At 29.0% G+C, this 12,891-nt stretch overlaps 1 long non-coding RNA gene across 1 annotated transcript in view; it reads left to right on the forward strand.

Moving 5' to 3' along the window:
* Nucleotides 1-12,891, forward strand: part of LOC141533185 (uncharacterized) — a 103,750-nt gene that overhangs the window by 30,182 nt on the left and 60,677 nt on the right. The window contains exon 2 of the long non-coding RNA XR_012480193.1: nucleotides 5,953-6,047. This is a non-coding gene — a long non-coding RNA (uncharacterized LOC141533185). The remainder of the gene's footprint in view (nucleotides 1-5,952; nucleotides 6,048-12,891) is intronic.

The raw sequence follows: 12,891 nt of genomic DNA on the forward strand, positions 1-12,891 counted from the left end.
AATTTTAACATTGAAAAGTACAATATTGATTTATAATTAAATATTTCCAAGTAAATATCCTTTTTATGATCATTTATTGATGTTTTAGCCAATTAACTTTTTTACTTTGCAATTAACTTTTAATTGTTCAAGTGAATTTATTCATGATTGACGTGGATTTCATTAATACTTTACAAATGTTGGAGAAATTATCGAGATTGGAGGTAGAATTAAAAAGTAGTTTTTGATTGATATTGACAATGAACGTTTCTGAAATAAACTAAAGTTAATACAACACAACTTCCTTTGGTTGGATATTGACAGAAATGCCATGTCATGAGTAATCTAAGAGCCAGGAGAAAATATTTTCTTTTAAAATAGTTTTAGAATTCCATTACCCATAGACTTGACGGTTATCAATCAAGTATGTCATCACTACTTTCATAAAAATTACTTACTGTAAGCTCTACAAAGTCTTGTATTAACTGTACATTTATTTATGATGAACATATATTACAGTCTATATTTATTAGTAATTAAGTTTTCTTTGTTTTTGGTAATTATGGATACTTCTGGCGTATTGAATTGTACTTCAATTCAATACTCAACGTGTTTCAGTTAATTGAGAGTAAATATGTGACAATTGAATTTACAATTTTTTTTTCTCATTCAAATTTACACTTTACTGCAGAAGACTTTTTTCATTCCTTTTGGTGATAAGTTTTTTTTTTTTTTTTATTATTTTTATTTTGCAATAAAATCAGTTCACAAGTCATGCATTGAAAAATGTTTACAGACCACGTTTGGATTCATCATGATTTCGAATTAATTTTCAATCAGTTTGTTAATACAAATAATTCTTTTGTACAACGAAAAAGTATTTTAGTAATTTTTCAAGTTATTTAAATAATTTGTGACTAAATGTTGATAAAAAATACGTCTATTGTTTGAAAAAAAACTTTGAAATGTCCAGAGTATGTCCATTTAATCAAAAATTTAATTAAACTCTACAGATATTTATAAATATTTAACACGAATTGAAACAATCTAAAAAATATTATTTACAGTTGTTACTACTGTAGTACAAGTAACTATTTAGTTCATTACTGTACTAAATTATCTACTGACTGTTGATACCGTGTCTAATAAAAAAAAAAGAAATTCATCCTTTTATCGAAAAATAAATATTTTTTCAAAAAGTTTTTTTCTTTAATTTCTTAGAACAAAAAAAAGTTACAAAAAATTTAAATTTATGCTCAGCAAAACCAACGGTGGTATATCTAGTCATATATATGTAAATGGCAGACGTTAAAGAACTTGATTTTAAATTCGAATGCAAAATAGAATAAATATTTTATCTGCCAGCTAATTTAATTTAATTTGTTATTTTAAACTAAGTATTAGAATAGGATGGGTATTTAATACAAACAGTTTAGGCAAATGTATTTCTCGAAGTAAGCTTTAACGGAAAACTCGAAAAGCGATGTATAACTCAAGCGAGAATTCACCGGGAATCTTTAAAGCGAAAGAGCCGAGAAGGGCTGGGCTTGTTCCCAGGTCAGTATAGAATTATTTAGTGGAGAATAAACCACAGGGTCGGCTCACCGAGGAAAACCGAGGTTAATGGCTTCGATTCCCACCGGCGGCGGGTGTACTCGCTGCATTGCCGCGAGCATATAGACTCTCTATAACTTCAATATAGGTTTTCCCCTCTTGTGATGAGTCTGGATTATAATTAAAGAACGTACCTCATCGTCTATATATTCTTGCGGCATGTTATTAAGTTCTATTTGCAACCGCACATTCGGAAATAGTTTAATCGAGGGGATTATTATTTATCCATTATACTATTAATATTACATTATGTATCTATATGTCTACATGTTTGTATACACATATATATTGCATGCCTTAGCATAAAGTGCGTAGGTATGTTCTACTATTGCCTAAAAATTACAACTTGTTGATTGATAAATAATTTTAAATAAAAAAAATTTTATCAAATTAAGAAAACTTAGTATGTGTAAATGAAAGTCAAATTTGAAGAAAATAGTTTTTTTTTTTTCAATCTAGATAATAAAATTTCATTTAGTACACATTTTTTCATATTCATGAATTTTATGTAATAAAAAAAAAAAAGATTTTAAGGAATACTTGTGTACATATCAGTCAACGTGCTTATTCAAGTACATAAATTTTTCAGTATACTTATTATGTTCAATATTTGCATGAAAAATAACATGGAGTAGAAAAAAACGAGTGGCACAATGTTGAGTTTTCGATAGGGATAATTTTTTTTTAGTTTCATGATTGCTCAGAGAGTATATATTCAGTTTTTTTTTAACTTTTTAGGCCTTAAAAGTTATTAAAAGCTCCTTTTATCATCGAAAATATAAGAATGAATCTTTTAAAAAGTTATAAAAGTAAGCGGATTTAATAAAAAGTGTGAAATTGTGAAAGTAAATAAGAGAACTTTTGGAATGACCAAATGCCGAAAGAATGGAGTTTTCGCAAGGATTTCGCTTAGTACTGATTGAATCTTTGTCGGAGTTTACGTTTGAAACGCGATCTCACTTAGTTTTTCTCATTCAGCCTATACGGGATGAGTCTTTTCTCCCACTATCTTCGGTGCAAAAAAGTATTATGTCACTGGCTAAATTGAATTCTTGCACCACTGCTTCTCCGGAAATAATATTATGTTTTATATCTCCAACACCCACCAGCTAGAACCGAAGTGTGAGTTCTATTGGAATCCTTTAATGGGAATTTTTCACATTTTCCGCCGGTATCCGCGAATAAGACCACCTGAAAGTGACACCATATAGTCCGTTTTTTATTATTTTTTTTCTTTTCTTAACGGAAAGAGCATTATGACTCAACGGTTTTTCACCTCTGAACTTCTTCGTAGCATCACGAAAAATTTCCATGAGGTTGCTGACGGAAATGTATGACAGCGAGATGGATGCACTTCCTCTCTTCAATCTTCTTCACTTACCCTTTGCTTTTATTTTTTTCCGCACACAAGAAATTCGATAAGGACAGATAGATTTGTACAGTTGAAATACTTCCAAAATATCCAATAAAAATTATTTGCGGAAGAAAATTATCGGTTGAAGAAAAACAAATATCACTACTTTATAACCTTCTCAGAACGATCATTGGGGGAAAATTTCGTGATAAGTCCACTTTATAATTTTTCTTATGTTCTGGTATAAAAATTTACCATACATCAGGCCAGATATTGGTGTATTGGCATATTAAGCCACACCAGATCAATATTGAATTTTTTTTACGTTCTGATATGGCCTGATATGAATTGTTATATTCACATGGAAAATAATTATATCCGAAAATTATGAAAATGGTTCATTAAATGTAATACTACACGGAAAGAAAATTATACGAAAAATTACTATGGTAACATCGTAATTTGTCTTATGAAACATCACAGTGCCGGACCATACAGAAAGTATACTACTTAAAAGAATATATAGTCATATAATTGTACCAAAAATTACGATATGAGAATAGTAAAGTATATAAATAACAATTGCAATATATTTAAGCCCGTAAAGTAAAATTTTTTCGACGACCCAAATTAAAAAAGAAATATTTTTAACGATATATTTGTGGGAGAGGGGGAATCCCCCACAAAGAATGTTTTCGTAACCGAAAAATCCTGTCAAATCCAGGAATCGAACCCAGTTCTTTAAGCTACGTGGCCAAGGCTCTTCCACTGAGCTATTCGAGGCAACACTCAAACTGGAATTCAGTTAACTCATAAGACCCACCGAACAACTTCTCGACGGTGGCGTTACAGGTTATTGAATTCTGTCTCTTACTGGAACATATTAACATCTTTATCCACTCGCTCTTACGGGAAAAAGATTTACTAAATAACATCTTACTTTTCCATACATAACCATTCCAGCAAATACCAGGCTATGTCAGAAAATTTTTTCACAGGATCTTTAAAAATCAGCCTATTGCAATTGCATGACGTTAATTATTTAATTAATTTCCGTAATAACAACATTGTCTCACATTTTAGCAACGTTTATGTCATTTCAAGGTTCGTGTCTATATGCCGAACTTCAAAAGTTAACAACCCCACACAGAGATATTGTTACCGTAGCCTAGTAATTTTATACAACAATAGCTATTTTATGTCGCAAGAAACTTTGCCGCTATATAACCTCGTTGTACTACTCAAATTCGGTTATTCATCCGTCAGAAAATTGAATTCATTAATTAAAATTTTAATTATACGTCTCAAGTAACTCAAAATTACTCTTACAGTTTATATTATCTTATTATAGATGTTAAATTTCTTTGGCAGTAAAATCTGAAGTATCCTGAAATGAGTAGCGGAACAGATTGAAGGGGAAACATTTATATCTTTTGGTCGTTATATTCCCCTAGAAAATTTATTAGAATTGATATCAAACTTACTCACTTTGAAACATAAGGTTCGACGATTACCGTACTAGAGGTGCGATTGGCCTCTGACAACATTTTTATAGTCCATTTAAGAGAAAGACGGAAAATAAAAGATAAATCAGCAAGCTTTGATGACCTCCTCGTTTAAAGTTACTAATATTGTTTTAAGGTTGTCTTTCTTGTGTTAATTTCTCGCTAAGAAAAATTTTTTTAAGAAAATAAAATTTAAGAAAATGAAATTTATTTAAAATTTATTTGATGTCTTTTCTCTTTCGACTAGCAGCACTCGCTTCGCTCTTCTTGAAAATGTCGGGGCAGGCATCAAAATATATTAAACAAAATTTAAATTCTCAAAAATAAGTAAAAAAGAAAGAAACAGAATAATATTGAAAAGGTAAATGTCAAAAAAATCGAGAAATAAAGGTTTTAATTGACCACGCAAACATGAGTTCAACTAATTAACGTACTTTCGAGCGGCTATGCAGAAAAATAGTATATACTACGAGGGCAGAATTTTAAAAGCCCAGCCTGGTGCATCATGATACCCGAAGCGAAACGCATGGCAGGAGTTTCAACTTTCAGCCCTTGTAGTGAAATATATTTTTTTATTTTCACATATACGGTCGGATATGGCTATATTTGACCAAATCAACCCATATTATACCAGATCAAGTCTTATCATGTTTGATATAAAAAATAGGCCTTATATTTTTATGTCCAGCCATGTGAGAACATTTTTTTGCAGGAAGTTATTTTTTACACTTTGTTGCAATATTTTTTATTATTAAATTTCTGCCAATTTGAGTTTTCATAATTAAATTTGCATAAATCCTGATCACTCCTACACATGAGTTTACAATTATTTGCTGAAATTTTGAGCATATTATCATTTAAAATTGCATGGCGTAGGATGACCTATTTACAAAAGATAATATAATATATATATAAACATGAATATTGCATATAGCTTAAAGTAATTTATATAAAATCGTATACAAGGATATAAATTGATTTTGCACACGGATGAAGCTACCATGCGTGATCACTTTTGTATAAACTGATAGTTATGATACTATTAGTATAATAGTTGCTGTAGACTAGTGTGTTAGAGCATAACTATAATGTATGACGTTAAATTGTATAAATTACCATAAAGGTGTTGGAATGAAAATGGGAAGCGCTGTAAGTGTTACACCTAGAGAATTAAATTCAAATATATATTTATATTGTACCTGCATATATTTTGTATATATGTATGCGAATAAAGACGAGCAGTGGAAATAAAGTACTTTCTCACTTGTAAAATTTTACAAGTTCATCCTACGATGTCAGTACATCTAAAAGCTTGGAGAGTGGAGAAAAAGAAAGCTCCGGTTGGGATGCAAGAGAGACTATATTAGCCGCTAAAATTGGTGAGAAGAACATTATAATCTAACAAAATAATGGAGTAGTACTTGCATACTAAAATAAAATGCTAAACAAAAAGATAAAACAGCACATTTAAAAAAGTAAAACTTTTTCTTCATTTCTCAGGTGCTTCAGCCGCTTTACGTTTCCAACCGCGAGGGAAATCAAGGCTCTAGGACGTTAAGGGCAATTTATCATCTCAGTTGGACCAAACGAAAAGGGTGAGTAAATAAATAAAAATAACAAATGAGAATTGAAATAAAGCTGATCTTACTTAAAGACTTTGGAAAATGGTTACTCTGGAAGTATAGAAGACACAGCACCACGCGAATCGTTTTTGAAATTCAACGTAGCGTAGACGCAATAAACCGGAACGAGAATTCATTCTCACGAAAGCTTCCTAAAATTCGTGTGAGAACGGCTTGCAAGAAAACTTTCAGAGTATCGATACTTACACAGTGTTTACTCTCTTTCACCTTATCTACATATTACGGATACAACTTAAATATACTTATTTCTCTGTTTAGTTACTTGCAAGAATTTTGTTCCTCTAAATATACACAGAAAAAAGGGTTCACTTGAGCCGAGAAAATATTTTTCTTCCGAATTATTTTTTTGAGCGAAAACAAATTTTTTTTTTGACCCAAAAAATTTCACTTATTCCAACAAATTAATTCCCTTGCTTTAAGAAATACGTATCTTGATCCAAGAAAATTTGTTTAAGTCAAGAAAATTTTCTTGTTTTGACAAAATTTAGTCCTTGCTCCAAAAAATTTAAAGTTGTCTCGGAAAAATTTATTTTCTATAAAGAATTATAAATATAAAATCCATGTAGTTATTATTGGCTATTTTTCAAAGTTTTATCTAGACATTAAAGATCTCATATAGACTCGTGATTCCACGATTACTCATGCATTGCCTGCAGCTAAAATATCTTTTCTTTCAATGATTACATAGACTGACTTTTCTTTGTTTATTCTTCATTGCATTGAAATTCGTTTGTCTTGAACGGATTTGAATTTCAAAAGTATTTTTTTGTGTAAGTTATTTATTTTTTGCTCGTCTTTCATCGGTAACTTCTAACGTTTCACATCGTTGTTGTTTGCCCAGCAATGACTTTGCATTCTCGATCAAGCGTGCTGGTGATTGGGTTGTTGAAATCAGAGTAGAGAGACAAAGTACAATATTTGATCGGGAAGTTGACAAGAGACCAAGGCGTAGTGGATATAGGTGCGCCATAGAAACAACTGAATATTGATTAAACGTTTTAGACTTGTATCCACTGTTCACAACTCCTGCTATATACGTACAACCCTCAGTCTACTGCGTGCACGTAATTAGTAGATGCCCAGAGTTTTAATGGTACATAATAGCACGCAACATCAAATTATAAAGGGGGTCATAGACCTGTTCGTACAATTACTAAGTCCCTTCCAAAGTCATTTTCTTCGCATATCGTTCACCTTCACATCGTGGATTTTATTTTTTTGCTGAAAAAGTACTATTAAATATTCCGTTTTTTTTTAAATATAGAAAAGATGCATTTACAAAAATAAAATTTGAGGCAAAGAATCGGATGAAAACATTATTGATGAATGTTCTATAAAAAATATTACAATATTGTGCATCGATACTTTCGTTATAAAATGTTATGTTCTACAAATTTTGAAAGCTTCACTTTTTTTTTTTTTTTTTTTTTTATAAAATCATAATAATACAGTTTGTGTTAAAGTTTTTCGGTAGACTAAAAAAAAGCATTTTTTTTTCTTTCAAAAAATATTATTTATGTAGAATATAAGTTTTTATTATTCTAATAATAAATGAAATTTCTCCCAGTTTCCAAATTTGTCTTTAATGAGATAAAAATATGTTGCTCGAATCGATAGACACTCTTAAGCTATTGATGTACGGAAATGTAAAATCTACGATGAGACTCGGGACATGCAGGATTGAACAAACCCGATAATTGGCAATTGTGAAACAAATTGTTTAACTATCATCAGCGCTGAACAGCTCAATGAGCTTTCGATCATTTATCGAGTACTTTGCTGTCTCATAATTTACTGCTCAGTCTGGGCTGATATATGTATACTAGTACTCACAGTTTAGAGATGCTGGGTGTCCATAGAAATTAAATTGTCTTATTCAGTTCGCATTTAATAATAACTGAAGGAGTACTTGATCGTTCGTTTATCTATGCACATTACTTTTCAAAAAGGCGATCGAGAACCTGACTTTTATTTTCAGGAAATGAGTTGGACGTTTGTTTCCATTAAATTTCGGAACACACGTGGGAATTCGAGATAATACGATTTGCTCGTATCTCACCACGGCATTTTCCGGAAAATGTTAGTAGATAATTGAAACTCGAGCTTTCAACCGCATTTTCTCATTTCCCACTCATCCTTCATAATGATTGTTAAGTACCATTCAATATCGTTGTCATTATAAGCCAATAATTTATATGTAAAATTGTGAACTGGTTAAAATGAGATGATTTATTCAGTTTTCTTCACTGGATTATTTTAACAGGGTAAACATCAAAGATTATTCATTGAATAATCTCGTAATTGAATAGAATTATTTTTGAATGATTAAGATCACAAAAAATTTTATATCAATCTATGTAAGCTGCAAATGCATCGTTTTTTGATTTCGGAACAGTTGGAAAATATGATTTTTTATAGCAAAATCTTTGTAGCAAAGTTAGCTGAAAATATGTATAAATTTGACGTTTAAATGATTTGCTAAAAATGAATAGTGTATATTTTAATCCGATTTGTAAAAGGGCCTAGTAGAGATCGTGATCTAACAATCACCAACCAACATAATAAAATGATTTAGTAAAAACCGTATACTAAAATATCATAAATCATCGAGGTCAAGTTTGATTAGTACTAGTCTATCACTTTATAAATTCTTATGACAGTTTCATTACATGGTTCATGTTCCACATGTGACATTACGAATCGTGATATCGTCATATCTATATTCCATCTTCCCGGATATCTTTTGATGTATTATATATGAATGGAAACTTATATACATGTATAGATTGTCGTTTCTAAAGCTTGCGTGGTTCAAAGCTTGAGCATAAGATGCTGCAGTTTTGACGGTTAATTCCGTTGTGAACGTTCCGGAGTGGCGTTCCGCGAAATAAGCTTCTAGTTGATCTCTTTTTTTACGTAGAAATGGCCCAGACATGACATTGCCTACTGAACATATAAAGACGATAGAATCAAGTACGTGAAGAGAAACGAATTTTCAGCGTTGAAAGAAACCAAAGATATTTATTCTTTTATAGTCTATTTCTGTCATGTTATTGTTTTTTTTTTGGTTGTTTGTCAACACAATATTTCCTGCACTCGCTTTTATTTTGAAGATGGTTCTATTAGTATACTGTAGACAGACATATAGATTTTTGGTTTCAACTTCTCGTTCAAATTATAAATTACAGATAAAGCAGTATTGTTTTCGGTGTGATCTATAAAAATTTGGTAATCTACAATTGTAGATATTGTTAGACTATTTTCAAATTATTTAATTTTTTCTTTTTAACTCCTTATTCAATTTAACTCCTTAAATTTAATACGGTATTTTGTGACATTTTTACACGAAAATTTTTACACCAACTCATTTACACTACATCCAATCTAAAAATTTTTTTACAATGCAGGGTTAGAAACTTATTAAAGTCACATAGTTAGATAGTAACAAAATTTTGGATATATAATAATGAAATCTTTTCAATGTACAACATTATCATTTATTTATATTAATAATCACCTTATTATTGTCTTATACCGAAGTTAGTTAGCATATATTTTTGCAGATATAAATTCGAATAAATTAAATTTATCAAGTTGAATATTGGTATTTTAATCGTAGAATAACTCATAAAACTAACAAAGTTAACGGAATCAGTTTCAAGAAAGTTTAAAGTTCCAATAGATAATGGTTGAATGTCACGAGTATATGAAACTTTTGGTTTGTTCTGATAGTTCAAGATTTCATTGCAATAACGCGTTACAGTCTTCACCTAAAATAAAAAAACGTAAAAAACAAAAACATCAAACTAGGTCGACAATAAGCTGACATTCGAATGATTCACGAGTCCAATAAATCTTTACAAATGAGGCGAAACAAACTACGATATAAAATAATAGTATTGACACAACTTATTGACACATTTTATTTATCTAGTTTCTTTTAATTGCACTTCTTGAAGAATTTTACAATTGCGGGGACGGTTACGTCAATATATTAAACTTGAAACAAAAATTTATCGAATTTAAGTAAATGCGCTCGTTTAAAATAAATACATTTTTTTATTTAAAGTTTTAATTACTTATTAATTTCGTTTAAGATAAAAGTTTGGAATATCAATATTTTACTATTTACATTTGTAAGACATTAGTGTCATAATTTTCAATTTCTCAATCATTTATCAAATAAATCTAGTTCAAGAAACGAAATCGATTAATTTAAGTACGATGGAAAAAAATTATGTTACTAAAAGAAATGAATTAATTCAAAAGTATTAATAGAACTGATGGGATTATTCATAAATAATCAAATTGTTCTAAAATTATCTCATCAAAAGGTCAAGAGTCTCCAGATTTGGATAAACAATATTCACAAGTTAACAAATAAAATCATTTTTTAACATTTAAGTTGATTTATTTTCAGTAATCATCAAAAAATGATTTTCAAAATGAAAATTTTGAGACAGAAAACATTTTGTTTATACTTTTGTGACGTCACGTAGTGACTAATATTCAATTTAATTTTAATATTAGTGTCACCATCTGATTTGCGCATTAAATAATAATGTTTTAAATATAAATTAAATCATTTAAAAATATACACCATCGATCGTGTATATGAGATAAAAATATTAAAAGTTCTTTTATTAAAAGAAAGGGGTTTTTAAATAAATAAATAAAAAAATATACAGAAATGAAATAATCAATATATTGAGTTGTAACTTAATATCAATGTTAGTTCGGACTATAGGCCGTAAGAAAAGAATTTATATATATAAATATAATTAAAGAAATAATTATTGATTGGTTATTGTCCAATCACAATTAAATAATTATTAATTGGAAGGGAAGTTACTTGGTAACAGTTTTACGATTTTAAAATAGTCAGTTTTTAAAAGGTACTTAATCAGTCTAGATCAATGAATAAAATATAATAAAAGATTATTAATACAAATTGAAAATAATTATAATTGAATTATTAAATTAATATAATCAAAGAATTAATTGAATTAAATAAATTATTATTGAGATTTAATAAAATTAATTACTAATTTTTAATCATGAATTATTATCATCATAACTTAATAAATTCATAACTTAATAAGAATTTTTATATTTACAATGAGTGAAAAATTAAAATAAATAATTATTATAATATATTAATATTCTTCGAGTTCAAATGAGAAATTAGAAATTCTTCTAAGAATTCAACTAAATTTGACAAGGTAATTTCTAAATTATTAATTATTTAAGTATTAATTTCAAATTAATAACTTGTAAAATTATGGAACTCGAATTCATAATTAGATGAGATTGTTAGTATTAAGTTTATAAGGAAATATTAAATTTGTAAATTATTTCTTTTCATTGTTAAATAAATTTGACTTTACTTAAAATAGTTGTTTATACATATATTTCATAATCGAAAAATTTAATTAATTAACTTGAAATTAAATAAAATATTATATTTAACAGTCACTCTTATAGCTCCATCCCAGTTATTTCACTAGGTGAAGGCTAAAAGGGAGCAAGGTAATTATACAATTTAAGTACTATGTTTTGATGTAACACTTTACTAGTCGAGTAGAAATAATCAATAAATCAAATTATAGACTATGCCCGGGTCCTCTTAGACTGGGTTAATTTTACGTTTAGTTCTGACTTTGAGCGTTTGCCTTTTGACCTATCGTTTGTTCTGTCATTGAGGACCGAATGACTAATTAATTTGAACTTTTAAATCTGTTATCTATCAATTTAATTCATAATAATATCATTTGTCGACTTAATGACAAATTAATGGTCTAGAAATCATTTTTAATATTTACTAACTTGCAGTCATTATAATTTAATATTTCTAATCGTATTAACTCTTTCGAAGGCAGAAGATTCAGTAATTATGGGCCTTTTGTCAGAAAATGTTGATATTATTTTTGTCGAAAAATTATTTATAAGCATAAAAAGTCATATTAGAACATATCAAATGATAAGTAGTCAAATACATCCATATAAAGCATGTCAATTTTCATGTCAGAAAAAGGAATTAACTTGAATCAAGAGAAAAATTCTTGAACCAACAAAATAATTCTGAAAAATTTTATTGTCTTGCATGAAGACAAAAAATTCTTTAATCAAATATAGTTTACGTAAACTGAAAAAATTTTCTTTCTTAAAACAACTTGATGAAGCTCTTCAAACTGATTTTCTTGATTCACGTTAATTTTTTTTTCTGTACAATTCTTACGTAACTTATTTTGTCTTTAACAATAACTCGCTATTGATTCGATCAATCTAGTCGTCTGTTTGACTTATTTTTACTTTTTATTAACTTAAATTTAACTATAGACTATGAGTGTAAGACCTAACTACATTGGATGGTAAGCGTAACCATCTGGATGGAAAACCTTACGATTATACGTACTATAAAATTTTACGACGGGTTTGGTTAATAAAAATATTCCCGCTAATTATAACTTGTAAAAACTAACTTGACAGTTAACAGTGGCATGAATAAAGTCAATGAATGAGTTGGATGTTTCTGATAATGATAACAGAGAGTGATGTAAATATTTCAGGTTATTGCATCGTCAGGAAAGTTTATCTTTCATCACCGTTGACTATTGTGTATATACATCCATCAACAACAATGTGAAACTCGAATTTAACAGATTGAGTTGTTTGGACGTCATTAGTTTTAATGAGATCGGTTGGATGTCGCGAGAAAACCGGACGTGTCGCTGGTGGTTGCTTCCGGAATAGTACCTTTACTTGTTTGATGTTAATGCTCCATCCATTCTGCCTC

The sequence above is a fragment of the Cotesia typhae genome, unplaced genomic scaffold (assembly GCF_013202065.1).
Source record: "Cotesia typhae breed Kobodo isofemale line unplaced genomic scaffold, CoteBio_Ctyphae contig_122, whole genome shotgun sequence".
Classification (NCBI taxonomy): domain Eukaryota; kingdom Metazoa; phylum Arthropoda; class Insecta; order Hymenoptera; family Braconidae; genus Cotesia; species Cotesia typhae.